This window comes from Tiliqua scincoides, chromosome 1, assembly GCF_035046505.1.
Source record: "Tiliqua scincoides isolate rTilSci1 chromosome 1, rTilSci1.hap2, whole genome shotgun sequence".
In the NCBI taxonomy this organism is placed as follows: domain Eukaryota; kingdom Metazoa; phylum Chordata; class Lepidosauria; order Squamata; family Scincidae; genus Tiliqua; species Tiliqua scincoides.
Window position 1 is genome coordinate 98,199,061 of NC_089821.1, and position 16,268 is coordinate 98,215,328.

General features: G+C 45.3%; 1 protein-coding gene across 1 annotated transcript in view; it reads right to left on the reverse strand.

The window, feature by feature from the left end:
- Positions 1 to 15,741, reverse strand: part of ACVR1 (activin A receptor type 1) — a 141,620-nt gene extending 125,879 nt beyond the window's left edge. The window contains exon 1 of the mRNA XM_066612013.1: positions 15,723 to 15,741. The gene's annotated coding sequence lies outside the window, so the exon portion shown is untranslated. The remainder of the gene's footprint in view (positions 1 to 15,722) is intronic.
- Between the last annotated feature and the right edge of the window lie 527 nt (positions 15,742 to 16,268).

Here is a 16,268-nt window from a genome sequence, read left to right on the forward strand (position 1 = left end):
TTAGTTTCATTAAATCCATTAGGATTTCAGTACTGTAATAAGGAGGAACATTATAGTATTTTACAATTGACCACAAGATGGTGCACTTTAACATGTGTCTAAGAGGGTTTATCCTTGGCAATCAGAAACTAGTAATTGTTAAATTAATGTTTCAGTTTCATTTAAAATGCTTTAAGCCGACAGTTTAATAGACTAAAAATGCAAGGAAAGTGAAAATGGGGGAGATAAAGATTTCAGCATAAAATAACAGCTGTTCTTATCAAACTATCCAGAGCAATATACAGTTACATTAGTAACAGCGCTGCGATAAATCTATTTTTTTTTTAATCCTTACATTTTTACAAGATCTATTTCAGTAAGAAAATGTCAGTCTCAATAAGAAACAAATGCCTTGTCTTCTTCAGAAATCTTTTCAGGCTTTATCCTGAGGGATTAATCCAGGTTACAACACTGATATATTTGTTTTGCCTGTTTTAAAAATAGGGAACTCAATTTGCATAGGAAAATGTAGTACAGGAGGCTAGTCAGAAAGGGAAAAGACATTTAAATAAAATTGTAACTGAAATCTTGTAAATTACAGAATGCCGCAGGCGACAGTCCAAAAGCGTAGCAATGCTGTCCAGACTCTGATTTAAAATCCACATTGCAGCAATTGCAGTAATTTCCCTGGAGCAAATGAAAATGATCCAAGCCCACATTCATGTGCCTGACTCAACACAAACTCAGTGATGGATACTGTCGGTAGCTCTCCAATTAGCAGGAGTCAGCAAGGAGGGCCACCTCCTTCACTGGACATGAGGGATGATTCTCCTGACCACAAAGGGGATGTCAAGCAGGCTGCTGCCAGCAACAGGATGCTGGTGGCTTTGCACAGTGTCCTGACCCTTTCCCATTTACTGCATTAGAGTTTCTTACGATGTCAGGAGATCTCACTCACTTTGTTTTTAATGCTGAACAGTGCTCTGCTCTGCTCATAGTCAGCCAGTCCACAAACCAAAGCTAGTTTACAGTACCGCAGCCCACCTCCATTAATCTCTAGATTAAAACACCACTGATATATTTGTTTTGTTTGAAAGCTGGGATGAAAAATTCTCCAACTAGAGGCCATTATAAAAGGAAGAGTTCCAACACACAGCATTGTGCATGATTTTAGTTTGTCACTTCAGGTGTGAAAATGTCCAAGGCAGGAGACCACTGCATATTCGGCAATGTAGACTAGCACATTTAATTCTAATGTCAGGAGCCCTATGCAGATGGATGTCTGCATAGCAGAAGGGAAGACCTGGAGAAGAGAATGGTGCCTGGAAACTCCACACCTAACTTTGGGCTCAGTCCTTTCATTCTCCCACCCCTACCCTCTGCTGTTGCAGCTATGCTGAAAAGGCTTGTGCTGCATCCAGCAGGGGGAGGCCTGGAGGCCTGGGAGAGGTATTTCCTATTTCCCTTTACCTCCTCTTATTCCCACTTGTCAATGTGTCTCTTGGGACCTATGCCAGCTCTTTAGCTGGTGCAAATCTGTGGACAGAAAGGGGTGAGGAAGCAGTGCAAGTCGCCCATGCCGGGTGCCATCCCCTCCCACCTTCTGTAATGCTTCCTGCCCTTCCCCATTCCACCTAGTTCTTCCACCCAATCCACCATGAATTCACCATTGTTGGTGGGTGCTCCTTCATCCTCAGGTGCGCAGTGAGCCTCTGCGGCCTTCCTGCCTGTACTCTGGCAGCAGTTCCACCAGCAGGTAAGTCCATAAGATTGGGCTGTTAATGTATTCAATGTCCCATTTGCACAAGGGTTTATGCATACAGGTTTTTTTACATGAAATCCCTATCCTGTAAAGCTGGAAAGTGCAGATCACACATGCTGGGGGGGGGGGCGCTATATTTGTTCAGGTGCACTCAGTGTAGGCTTCCTGCAAATGGGATCTTGACCATGCAAAGACTGGAGGTAGACCAGCAAGTGCAATCCCAGTGGTTCTTCCCCAAACACACATGTACAGTATTTATTCATAATAGATGATCTTCAGCACAGTCCTTCAGGTTTAGTCCTTCAAGTGCTTTAGGTTTAGGAAGATTTTTTTTCTCACTTCATACTCAGACATCTCAGACATAATTCAGAAGATTTGCTTTATTCAGGTATAAAACTATTGCTGAGGCTCCCCATGCCTCAGAAAAGCTAAGAATAGTGATCTCGAAACCAGAAGTGGGTCATGATCACTATTTTTAGCTTTTCTGAGGTGTGGGGAGCCCTGTAGAGGGCTCTGCAGGGCTCCCTGCACCCTTCAGAAGCCGATGCTAACTGCAGGTAAGGTGACACCCCTGATTAGTCCTGGCAACAGCACAATCCTGGGAAACATGTTACTGCCTTCCCTTTTCCCCATCCCTTAAGTGGGCAGAGACAGGGCTTCTCAGGCTGGGATGTCACGATGCCCCAGTTTGAGAAGCTCACGCTTAAGTTTAATGCAACAAAATGAGAGGCTGTCAATAAAGACTTTGGTTCATGCTATAGAAAGGTAATCCTCCATCATACCTAGTGTTAGTCTACTATTGTCCCATAAGTGCTTTGGTTTCCCAAACATTCTCTACAACTTTTGAAATTCTCTTCTACAGGGCAATACACCACAACTTTCTGTACCTTGTTAGGCACTCTACCCTTAGCAACAAGGCCAGAATATCTTTCAGAAGTTCATTATCTCCTTTTGGTGAGAATTTGGTGGTATCATAGGAGCACTTCCAGCCCTCAGCCTGCCTACATCCATCCATTTGAAAAGTCTGCAAAGACCCTATGTGGATACAGCTGCAGGGCTTTCTCTTCATGACTGAACACTCTGAAAATACAGTTGAATGTAGTTGTGCATGCCTTAAGGCTAATGTAGACCTTTAAAATGAATCAATTTAGGGTTAGGACCAGGATTGCCATCTCAATCCCCTCAATGCATATTCACTGAGTACCTGAAAGAGGCTTAGAAAACAATATCTATCAGACGAAATGAAGCTGCATCATTTTAATCCTTTCTCAGACAGAACTGACACAATTCCCCTGTTAATCCTTACCCTCTGTCTTCCTTTCTTAAGACTAACCCAAATTATTTGAAAGAAGCTTTGAATCTTCCACTCTCCAAATCTCTTGATGAAGTCCTTGAAAAATGGGCATATAATATATAATGCGCTGGCAGTTTTTAATGCTCATTTATATCTTTTCTCAATACGTTTTCTTGACTGGTTAAGGAATTGAAATCATTTCTGCCCAATGTTGCATATACAAAACAGGGACCAAATGTGTACACTTGTGGACTGGGCAAAATGAGTTAAACTAAACTGATATCAGGGAAATTAATACTTGATAAATTCCTGTTTCTGCTAGTAAAACAAGGTAACTTTCTACAGAACAGAAAAGACAACTCAGGATGAATTTATGTGATATTTTTCTGACAGGAGAAATCATTACATATGCCCCTATTCCCTATTGTCCCATGATGACACATTCTTGTGTATAAGCTCATCACGCAGTCACATTTATAATTATCTGTCATTTGAAAGAATGTAATTTACAATTATTTCACTGGACATGGTTATATATAAACCTGAACATGTGACAGCACTCTGACAAGAAAGAGACACCACATAAGAATAATAGGGGAGGGAAATCAAAATTTCATGACTTTTTCAGGCCATGAATGTTTGAACAAACTACAAATATAACTCTAAGAACATAAGAAGAGCCCCGCTGAATCAGGCCCATCTAATCCAGCTTCCTGTATCTCACAGTGGCCCACTAAATGCCTCAGGGAGCACACAAGACAACAAGAGACCTGCATCCTGGTGCCCTCCCTTGCATCTGGCATTCTGCCGTAGCCCATTTCTAAAACTCTAGTTTTGCTGAGTCTTGCTACTATCTTAAAGAATTAAAGGGTGAGTATGAGCATATCTGTGGGTGTTTGTTTTGACATCTAAGAGTCAATGTATTACAGTTCTGCATTCCTGTGAAGATGTGAACACTTGCTCAGATTTGGTATCACCTATATTTCTACTCATGATGTACGTGTAATCCAATCATATATCATTAATTACAAGAGAAACAGCAAAAAGTTTTTTTAAAAAAGCCTATAGAACATCAGCACTGTAGAACAGGAAAATATTTAACAATTCTGTGTAGATAAAAACAGGTAGGTATTAGGGGGAAACAGGTAGAGAGATAGGCATTAAAAAAATACTGCGGGCCTGATCCTATCCAATATTCTAGCATCAATGCAGCTGCAATACAGTCCTGAGGAAAGGAAATTAAAACATTCCCTTACTTTGAGGAGACCTCCATGACTACCACCCCACCACAGGATACAGCGCATGCCCCATCAGCGTGGCTGCATCAGTGCTGGAAAGTTGGGTAGAATTGGGCCTTGTAACAATTATTTTTTAGGTCATTGATCCCAGCTGTGTCACATTTTAAATGTCTGTTTTGGCCTTTTACCATGTGCAATCCCTGCGGACAGCAGTTCTCAAACTCTCAGGTAGAGTTTGAGCTGCAGTAAGTGTGTGCGGCGGCGGGGGGAAGGCAGTGATGCAATCTGCCGGATCACACCGCTTTGGAACGGCGCAGGGGCTTGCTGCCGCTTACCAGAGCCTGCAGCAGCCTCCCAGGGGTGCGTGGAGCCCCCCCCACAGGGCTCCTCACACTGCAGAGTCAGTAAAAATCACAATCACAACCACTTCCAATTTCATGGGAGGGTGACGAGTGGGAGATGGGGCCACTTCCATGCACAGGCAGGTGGTGAGCAGTAGGCGGGGCCAGGACCCAAGAGTTATGCCAGTTCTTAGCCCCATTCCTGGGCGGTGCAGAGTGAATTCAGGCTGCTCTGTTCTGCTCGGGTCTGCGCCACCTTTTTAGATCCAGTGGGGCCACTGCAACACTCCCCCAAGTAAGGGGAATTTTTTCCCCTTGCTCCTGACCGAGCCTTAGCCAGCCCCAAACTTGTGCTGGATACAGCACAGGCTCACCGGCCTCCTGTTACAGCCCAAGTTAGGATTGTGCTGCCCAACTTCTTTAATCAGATGTCAGTCCTATACCATACATATTGTCACAACGACAAAGACTACATGCCCCGTAACATCTCTCAGTGCATTTTCTATTTTAGCAAATGTTTTCTGTTTTCCTTTTCAGTTTGGTCTCCTTGTGCTTAATCAGTAACACAGGTCAACATACCACTGTTGACCTCATGTTCTCTGGGAACCTCAAATATTTTTTCTGCAGAGTCCAGGCTGTGTGTTTGTTTTGCTTCTTCCTTCAGTTAGGAGCCTCTGCAATAAATACAACACCCTCAGGGTGTCCTCCTGACATAATACATCTCTCTGTCTTTAGACAGGAAGTATAATTAGAATGTGACCTCAGAAATCCTTGCTGAGAGAACCTGAGGTAAACTGAAATATGATTATTAAAGGCCTCTGCGTAGATATATATGTCAGGATTTATTTTTTATTTATGAAGTTAAAAGGTTATTAAGGCGGCAATCGAATACACACTTAGCCAGGAGTAAACCCAATTGAACTTGGTGGGGATTACGCCTGAGTAGACATGTAAAGGATTGTGCTATAAGATTTATAACTGAGACATCCAAGAAGTATACCCTCCTAAAAAACGTTTATAAGGCTGAATTTGAGCCATGGAAAAATGCTGTTTCAGGAGTCAAACTATTGTAATTGAAGCTGGATTTTTTGTTTTGTTTTTTGGTCATTTAGATCCCCAAACCACCCAATGGGTGGACTCCACCAAAACTCAGTAAGTAAACAGATATTATAGTGGAACTGAAGAAAGGGTAAGTTTATCTCACTCTTCCTTTTCCTCTGAAACATTCCAGGGTGTGTGCGCTTCAAAGTCTGGCAGCTTGGCTCATTCCAAAGGCTGTTAAAAACCCACCCTGACCTGAGGAGCAGATATTTCATTGCATCCGGGTTACATTGAGAAAACAATGTATCTTGTGTAATATTATACAGCCCTGGAAGCAACTATGCTGAGTGGGGGCTGCTTCCCAAAAGCTCTTGGACTGTCCAGAGGGTACTAGTGTTAATGGGAGACTTCATAATACCACTTTAGTTAATTAGGCTAAGTGCTCTCCAGAGGGCAAAGCAAGTATCTCTTCCTAAATTCATTGTTGGCTCAATGTTTGGTTCCAGAGGCAGTAGCTACAGCCTACTCACTGAGCATAATCCTGTTATCGCGGGTTGTATAACACATTTTCAGCTAGTAGGATAGTCCCTCAATCACATCTAACTGATATTTAGCACTTTAATGAGAGAAAGAATGCAGCAGCCGTCTACATGCCTACGTGGGTTTACAACTCATGGGTTATAACCCATGATGTCAAGGATTTATCCAAAGGAAACTGTGAGTCCACAAAGCAAGGGTCCTTTTAATGACCACCATTAATACTGTCTCCCTCTTGAGTATCCCCTGGGGGCTGGGGATAAGAATAGGCCCTCAGTTTGGCTGTACTTGTCGTAAGAGCCACCAGGTAGATGGGACTCGTCAGCCTGGGAAGGCAGCTCATCTGAGAGAAGGAAAACTCTGATCCCAAACCTCCACTGCCTTGTGGCTACATCCAGTTATGGAAAAGGCTTCAGGAGTCAACCTCGAGGCAAAATCCGGAGCCGGAGTCCCTGAGGCAGTTCATGGCTGAACACAGTCACATTCTGGCAACTCCTGCGACGCTGCTGGAACAAACCGTATTGGCCTCTGCCTTTCCATTGGACCATTTCAGTGACGTGGAGAGGGGGGATTTGCTGCATGGGTAACAGTCTATCCTCCATACCCACTTTACCCAGGCTTCGCGCACTGGAGAGGACACTCTGTTCCAGAGCTACCATTCAGAGCGTGACACCAGAGTCTTCTGAGGCTGAAGGATGCCAACAACCTCTTGAGTGAACAGTAAGTGACCAAAATTCTCTCAGGTTTCCCCTTCTGCACTTCAGTTGCTCACTTCCACCTCTAAGACAAAATGCAGGCAAACAGGAGTGAGTAACTGACAGCACAATCCTATGCATGTCTACTCAGAAGTAAATCCCATTTAGTTCAATGGGACTCACTCCCAGGTGTGTATAGGATTGCAGCCTGAGGCACATAGGGGGAGAGCTCTGACCCCTAAACTAGCACATCTCAGCTTAAGTTTCCAAATCTGTACTCTATCATTCCCACTTTTTGAACATTTGTTTGTTCATTTAGATACCTTTAATCTGCAGTGAACACACAGCCTCCCACAGAGGCTTACATAATTAAAACAAAGGTGAAAAAATAAAATGCAGACAGCTATATTGGAACAAAACTCCAGCTAGTCTGACAAGTCCGGAAGCCTTTAGGAAGATTTAATCTTTCTCTGGAAGCCGACAAGAGATCCTGCTAGATCAGTAGTTCCCAACCCATGGGAGTAGCAGTTGGCAAGTAAATTGGCTGGGAATAGCAGTTGGCAAGCAAGTGGAGCACCATGCACTCATTGCTTCACTGGTCTTTGCGTGAGCCCTCCCACCCTCTCTTTGCTCCAATTGGCCCGAAATTGGAGCAATCCAGCAGCCTTTGGCAATGTTGCAGTGATGTCATCACACTATCACCATGTCCTCCTGTGTCTGCACACTCGGTGTTCTACAGTGGAACCGAATGCACCTACAGTTGTCCATGGTTGCCCAAAGTTAGAGAACCACTGTGTTTGATGAACTTCCCTGGTCAGAGAATTCAAAAGAAAGGGTGTGTCACCTAGGCCCAGCCCAGGAGGCCAGTGATCAACCTGGAGCAGGGGTCTCCTCAGGGGTAAGGGCCTCCTCGGGAGTAGAACCTGAGCCCTATCAGGACTGGGATCCCAGGCAAGTCACTTCCCTGGGAGTAGGCCCTAGTGCCTCCTGGGAGCAGTCAGCAGCCACGTGGGCTGAAGGGGTGGGGCTGGACCAGAAGAAGGCTAGCCTCATAAGGAGGCCGGACAGCCTAGGGAGAGGTTGCTCCTCTCCAGTTGGGAGAGGGATCGCAGAGGAGGCCAGAGGGGGTAGCCACCCCGGCCTTATTCAGCCGACAGAGGCTTCAAGGGGAACTTGGCTTGCCTCAGCTGAGAGAAGGGCCGGAGGCTGGGAACCACCCAATGCTGGACCTGTCTGGGGCCCGGGGGGTGAAAACCAGAGAGGCGAGGCCACTGCCCCAAGGACCCCATCTCAACTACCCCCATTGGAGACCAGCTCATCAAGGGGCAAGACCGGAGGTACAGGGGGCCCTCCAGAGGACAGCTAAGCTGACCCCCGATAATGCTACGGCAGCCACTGGGAACCCCATCTCCTTCCGACGGGCATCGGTCGGGGAACTCTGCTGGAACCCGCAAGGGGTTGGGAAGGAGTGGGGAACGTGCATATTGTTCGCCGAAGCCGCGTGTCTCTGTAAAGCAAAGGGGCCTGTGACGTCACAGGCCCCATGAATGTCAAGAGTTTAACCAGAGTAAATCGTCTGTACAAATCTGCTGTATCTGCCTCCTGTCCTTCTTTCTGCCGACGACCTGCGCGCATCGTCTGGGTAAGACCCCTGTGCTCGGGCACACCCAAAGGGGCGGGGTCTCCGCCCGCCATGGACATCACAAGGTGCTATCAAAGAGATGGCCTAAGATATGGTTTACTTTTTTTGTACTTTGGTAAAAGAAGGAAACACTAAGGAAGTCCTCCTCAGACTACCTCGGAGTGAATAAGGGAAGAGGCTTCCTTCAAATAACTTTGCTGCAGGCCATTCACACTTAGATTTACAGCAGTGGTTCTCTAACTTTTTAGAAGCCGTAGAACAGCGATTTTCAACCAGTGTGCCACTGCACATTGGTGTGCCACAACTAGTTCCCAGGAGTGCCATGAGATTTTAGGGGAAGAGTCATTTATTAGCAGAGACATTGAGGAATTTGAACCACTGGCAGCATGGTGTGCCTTGTCAACTGTCAAAAAAGGGTATGCCCTGAAAATTTTAGTACCTTATCAGTGTGCCATGAGATGAAAAAGATTGAAAATAGTTGTCCTAGAGACTGTTGCCAGATTTATAAATGCCAAGGGGTGTGGCTATAATGGTGATTGGGCAGCAGAGCTCCCTGCCCCAAGCAGCAGCTTGTTTAACCCTTGATGCACATAGCCTAGTCTGCCCTGTCACTTTTGCGAATCACCAAAGCTTGGGTCACGGCCCACTGGTGGGTCCTGGACCCACAGTCTGAGAACCACTGATTTAGAGAACAAAACACAGCACATTGAATATGGCCCAGAAACAAACTGGTACCCAATGCAATATCTAAGACCAGTGTTATCTGCGGTCAATATCCATTATGTCTTTCTTCCACATTTTGGACCAGCTGAAATTTCTGAACATTCCTCAAAGGCAACCCCATCTGCAGGTGACCATGGTATATATCGTAATATTGAAATGATATAAGCAAATAATAAAATATTGATTTTTTCCCCAAGTCTCTGGAACCAGGAAGAGGAGCGTTGTGATCAAGAAAATCTTTTCTTTATTCCATTTACAGCCTCCCTTTCTTCCATCATGGTACTCGAAGCAAGGCACATGGAATTTCACCAATTCATGGGTTGACAAGAGCTGAACCTTCTCAGCTTCGACAGTGTGTTTTTAACACATTCTGACAACACACTGGGACCCTTTAGTTTTAGACTTTTGTAGACTTGACAATATTTTGTCAAATTAACACAGAATGTCAGTTGAACCACACAGTATTTCCTTTTTAGGGCTGGTAATAGCTCCTGCACACTATTCTCAGGGCTAACTAAGAATATTAGATATCATAAGGTCAACTGTTGATCTTGTTTGTTGAATGGGAAGGGTCCTTCTGCAACAAATCACAATAAGACAATTCACAGATGACTGAATTGTTGTTACGGGCCTAATTCCTATTAAATTAAGCTTAATTGTTAATTGTTGTTAAACAAAGAGGGAAATAGGCCTCAGAAGCAAGTTGGGTATACATATCAGAAGGCCTCAAAAGCAGGACTGCCAGCATCAAAAAATTTAGAATTTTAAAAAATAAAGGAATGGGCTCCTTTTCTCGCATGCACGGCCTTCCCCAGGAATCAAACCAGGATGTCTGACACCAGGGACAGGAGCCATGCCATTAGACCAGCCAGCCAGCTAGCTCAAAAAGCCAGATGAGCCCTGCCACAGACCCCTGTCATAAGAACAGAAGAACAGCCCTGCTGGATCAGGCCAAGGGCCCATCCACTTCAATTTCCTGTATCTCACAGTGGCCCGCCAAAAGCCTCTGGGAGTACACAAGACAACAAGATACCTGTCTCCTGTTGCCACTCCCTTGCATCTAGCATTCAGAGATGGGCTGCCTCTAAAACCCAAGGTTGCCTCCAGTCATCATGACATGTAACCTGTGATGGACTTTTCCTCCATATATGTGTTCAATCCCTTTTTAAAGGCATCTAGGCCAGAAACCATGACACTGGGCCTCAAACATACTGCCTTGGCATTATTAGCATCATGGTCTGGCTATAAGGACAAGAGCTATTCAACTAAACCAGTCACACCAGAATTATGTGGTGTGTTTTTTTAATGACAAAAAAACAGCAGTATATGAATATGCCATGGAACCAGAACCAAACCTCTATCTGAATGCTTCAGACATTTGCTTCTGTATCAAACCTTTTTCCTGGACTTAGATTTGTATGTTCTTTATGTAACTGTGGGCACAATCCAAACGTGCGCTGGAGCAGGCAAGCCAGGAGGCTTGCGCTGCATCCAACACGGGTTTGCAGCGAGCAGCAGCTCAGCCAGGGGCAAGGGCAAGCTCTTCCCCTTACCCCTGGGGCTATAGGTCTCCTCGGACCAGAGCCACCTCCGGAGGTGGCGCAGGTCTGAGGAGAGCTGAGTGGCTGGAAGCTGCTCCGCTCGCCCCAGGGACGGGGGTTGGGATACGGCATAACCGCTGGGTACCAGCCCTGCCCCAGCTCCCAGTGCACCCACCCCCAGGCTCACCCTCCCCCTCCCTCCCCCACCTAGTAATGCCCCCTCCTGTCCCCCACACCTACCTTTTAGGCTTGTGTCGATAAGGGTGCGCCAACACAAGTGGCGGCAAGGGAGCTGCAGCGGAGGCATCTTCCAGCCTCTGTACGTCGGCGCATCTGCATGCGCTGATGCAGCTCCCTCCCATGGAGGCGCAAATGCGCCTTATGGCACGTTTGCAACCCTCCAGGGCATCCTATACCAGCATAACTTGCCAGTTAGGATTGCGCCCTGTATTTTCTTTGACTCACACAGGGCTGCAACTGCAAAAGAATTAAGACATTACCAACATATAAAAGCCAATACATAGTCAACAATTTCTGGCATTTGGACACATCAAAAGGCAACCATTATTTTTGCAGAACCAACAAAGGGTCTTGTGGCATCATTTCAGCATAAGATTTCATGGAATTATTCCTTGGTTTCAGGATTTGCCTCAAAAGGTGTATTTTGTTTAAAGGCATGTTCACATCTTATGCAACATTCATGTTTGCCCTACCAGTGTGTTCTTCCTGAATTGGGCCAGGACTCTTTGGCATGTATACAGGGCATACAGTATTGGTATACACCAGGGTCTCCAAACATTTTGGCCAGAGGGCCGCATCAAATATCTGGCACGGTGTTGAGGGCTGGAAAATAATTTAAATATAAAATTTATATAAATAAATTAGAGATGGAACTTAGATGAGTGAATAAATGAATGAATGGGCTCATTTATTCAAACTCTCTGGCCCTTAGAACACCCTCCGGATGCAACCAGAGCACAGATCCAGTCATCTTCGGCCATGTGGGCCAGAGACTTTCAGGGGACAAGAGGCTGGCCATGGGCCGCATTGAGGCTGCCACGGGCTGCATCTGGCCCCCGGGCTGGGGTTTGGAGACCCATGGTATATGCTGAAAAATAATGTGCTTGTGAGAAGCACAACTTCAGCATATAGTGCAGAGTCACACTTGGTCAAGAAATATGTTAGAGGAAATAGCCACTGCAGAATGGAATCAGTCAATGGGAATAAATATGGGACATGCCTTGTGAACTAAAGAAGTGCTAATAAGTAGTTGAAATTTATCTGATTTAAGGCCCAATCCTATCCAATTTTCCAGTGCAGGTGCAGTTGTGCCAGTGGAGCGTGCGCTGCATCCTGTCGTGGAGGGGCAATCACTGGGGCCTCCTCAAGGTGTGGAAACATGTGTCCCCTTACCACAGAGCTGCATTGTGGTTACACCGGACCGGGAAAGTTGGATAGGATTGGGCCCTTAATTAATAAATTGCTAATTCTGACCTGGAGCACATGTAGTCTGCCTCAAGTTCGCGTAAGCAGCTAAAAATCAAGCTAAAAGAATTACATTAAATCTATTCTAGGGAAAGGTCAGGTTTTGGTCAAATTAAACTTGTGTATATTGGCTAATCCTGACAAATGTTCTGCCATGTTTTCCTTAATTAAAATTTTATGGTAACATCCTTTTGAATAAAGCAGAGTTATTTTTGCACCAGGCCTTGGAAAAAATGGGGAAGGTGCCACAACAAAAATGAAAACACCTATAAAAATGCATTCAGCTCATCAGGTCTCATCAAAGCTCCAAGTGTGACATGTGCTTAGCAAAGTTGTTTGGGTTAGTTCACCTTTTGCATTGAGACTGCTAGCTGCTACTATTCATAAATAGAATGCTTTTATTAGTGATGCATGTGTCTGGATGCATCTTTGGTGGTTGTTGTACACAAACAGATTTCAAGAGAGCCATGCTTTGGAGAGACAATTGCTCTCCAAAGCATTGAGAGCAATTGTCAATATTAACTGGACCCTTTATACTATTTTGGGGTCCTTTGTCTGAAAATCTAGACTTCCCATTAGCTGAAAATCCTCATCATAGATGGGGCAAACTCCTAATAGGCTATAGATAACCTTAGAGACACCTGATAGGTGTGTTTCAGGTTATAAATTTCCATAAAAGGTAAAATTAGACATTTAAACATATTGAATTACAAAGTTTTCAAAAACCAGTAGGATGTGCTATAATTTCATTTACCCAGTGTTAAACCTTATTCACATCCATCAATCCAATTAAAATTATTTTGACAGGTCTTCTTACTAACCTCATTAAAAGAGATGACACAATGTGCTTTTGCCTGGTAGCATTATCTTATCTGCATACCTTTCCCTTGTGTTAATGTCAACATTGAACACCTGTGGAGCCTCTCTGCAAAGCTAAAGCTTTTTGTCTTTTCTTAAGACTTTTCTAAAATCAAGCAACCTTTTGGTTCCTTAAGAACTACTTCTAATTACTACTATATCCCCATATGTGAATTACAATCTAGGGCTAAACTATTTTGTCCTAGCTCTTGTCTATGTGTGCCCTTTGCTCTGAAAACATGAATTTAGAATATAAGCTATAAGTAAATACAGGCGAAGTAAACGTCCTTGCCAGGGCGTGTGTTCTTCTGCCAAGATGAGGCCTATCTCCTTCGTTGCTTAGTTGCACTATCTCTTTCTACATTCCAGAGTGTTTACACTGAAGCCTAGACAGCTTCTGTGAGACTAACAATTTTGCTTTTAAATGAAGTCAAACAACTTTTTACTTTTCTATGCTTTTGCTTTAGCAGTGTGGCTTTTTAGTTATTTACTTGAATGGCATATTACCCAGGTTGCTGTCACCCTGGTTATTCTGTCTATATTCTGTCACCTTCCATCACTGGCTCCAGCCTGACGACCTTGAAGAAGGATTTGTTTGCTAGGACGATCTGCAGCCTCATATAGGGACAGCAAGGTGGGTCTTGCCTTGAACAGCAAGAAAGATCCTTTCTTTCCAGTGGATTAATGGTGCCCATCAATCCTATATAAAACCAGTTCTGGAAGATCATGCCAGAAGGGGGGGAGGAGGAGGGCAGACATAGACCATGAGAAAATGAGAAGACAGCCATTTTCAGGTCACCATCTCCTCCTTCTCTCCCCCCCCCCCCACTTGATCTGTTTGTGAGGAACAGCTCATTTTGTGATGAAGCAAATAGAAGTCCCTCCATCCTCAGAAATGTTGCTGACAGCAAAAGAGGCAAAGAGATTATTTTCCCAGGATTCCCAGGATCCACATTCCCAGGATCACTACCAGGGAAGTATCCTGGCATCTCACTAATGAAGGACCACACCCTTTTCCAAAAATCTTCTGGAAATATAATCTGAATGAGGTAAAGGTCATGAATATGTACCTACTGCAATGAGGTACATACTACAGCTGTTATTCCTGACACACAATGTGAGGAAAAAACTGGTAATTTGGGTATACCCTGGAGACAAGGGTGCAGTGCTGGGAGGTAGCTGTGAGCTACTTCTGGCCTGTATCACCTGGATTGATAGACAAAGGCCCAAATCCTAACCAGCTTTCCACGACTGACACAGCTGTGCCAATGGTGCATATGCTGCAGCCTGCAGTTGGGTGGCAATCATGGTGGCCTCCTCAAGGTAAGGGAATGTTTGTTGCCTTACCTTGGAGCTGCATTGCGCTTACCTTGGTGCTGGAAAGTTGGTTAGGATTGTGCCCAAAGAGAACTGGGATAGGCCCTTTGCCTTTTTGTAGGCATTTGTTTCATTTTTGCTCATTTTTCAGAAATGTACAGCCATCCTATCTCAAAAATCTGGACCAGGTAATTAAATTTAAATAAATAAATAAATCCCATTTAGAATATTGATACAATACTGAATTAAAATGGCTGAATATCTGCATAACTCTCTGTGAGTCCAATCCTGAGCTTGGTGTTCCAGCTTTCCGCCTGCACGCACTGTCGCAAACATGCTGTAAGGCACATCTGCGAGGCGTACCGCGGGGCCAGTGCCTGTTCTAGCATAGCGCTGGCTGACGCTGGGTGAGCGCCGGGCAAGTGCCCATTCTCCACTGCTCGGCGGTCTCAGACCACCAAGCCACAGCGTGGTAAGCGGGGGCAGGGAGCGGGGAGAGGGTGTTCCGGGGAGGGGGGAGGCAGGCGGAGAATGGAGAGAGGGCGGGCAGGAAGTGTGATGGGGAGGTGGGGGGTGGAGAGAGGGCGGGTGTGAGGCATGCCGGGGGGAAGGAGCTTGGAGGCAGGAGGCAGGTCGGCACCCTACACGAATGCCTTTACCGCCGACCTTTTTGTTGGTGGTAAAGTGAGTAGCCCCATTGCAGGGCTACTTCCCTTACCTGAGGGAAAGGGACGAAAGTCCCCTTCTTCCAAGGTGCTGCCCACAGCAGGCTGAGGCGCGCAGGATGCGGTGGCAGCAGTTTTCGGCGCTGCTGCAGCCGTGCACCCCAGGCAGGACTGGGCTGTGAGGCAGGAAATAGAAGAGAAAGGGCAGTGCCTGATTCCATCCTGCTCCTTTTCAAGAAGTCCTGGTGCTGGGTGGTGGAGGTCCTGGTGCAAAGCTTTGCACAGCTTGGTGTGCCATGGTGTCCCCTGCCAACCCGGTGGCAGATTGAGCACTACCTCAATGGGTCAGCCTACCCAAGCAGGCCTTCCAATAGACCTGGGTCCTTGACCAGTGCCTGATATGGCTAACCTCCAGTGCCACCCTTGTGTTGGCTTAAAACTATCCAGTGTCTTTCAGTTGATAGAGTTGAATCTGGCCCAATTTAAAATGAAAGCATTTCACTTCCTTTTTGCCTCTCCCACTAAAAGCACTGCAGAGCAAACTATTTTTTTTTCACAGCTACACTTTCCAGTGCCAACTATACCAATATGAGAAGTTCCGTACCTGTTTTCCAAAGTTTAATCAGGGTGCCAACCATCAGATCAGCACTTAATGCAGTCTGCTGGATCACAGGAGTGTTATGAGCCGCTCCTGTTACTTCCTGTAAAGCACATGTTCCTGTTTTCATCTGAAAAAGACTGGAAAGTAAACCCCTCAGTAATTCCACTTGCAGAAAGACACCCTACACTCCCCAGTGTGTCTTATCCACACATGCACAGACTAGTTATTATGCACTTCCTCAGAATCTCTGCCTTTTATATAATTCAGTGAGTAAAGCAGTTTATAAGAACATTTTTCCTTTAGGCTCATCTAAAGATTACAGATTAGCAGGAATGCTTATATCTTCCCAAAGGATCTCGCCTGTTGGACAGAGATTAATTCACTGTATTTTGCAGTTTTTCCATCTCATGCAGTCCAATTAGAGTTCAAGAGACAGATTGCATGCTTGTACTTTTAACAGCAAAATGTTTTAACAAGCAATCTTTGCAAAATTCTTGTCATGCATAGCTGAAGGTGTCATCACTGGATCCTAGCTTTGTTTGTTGAAAA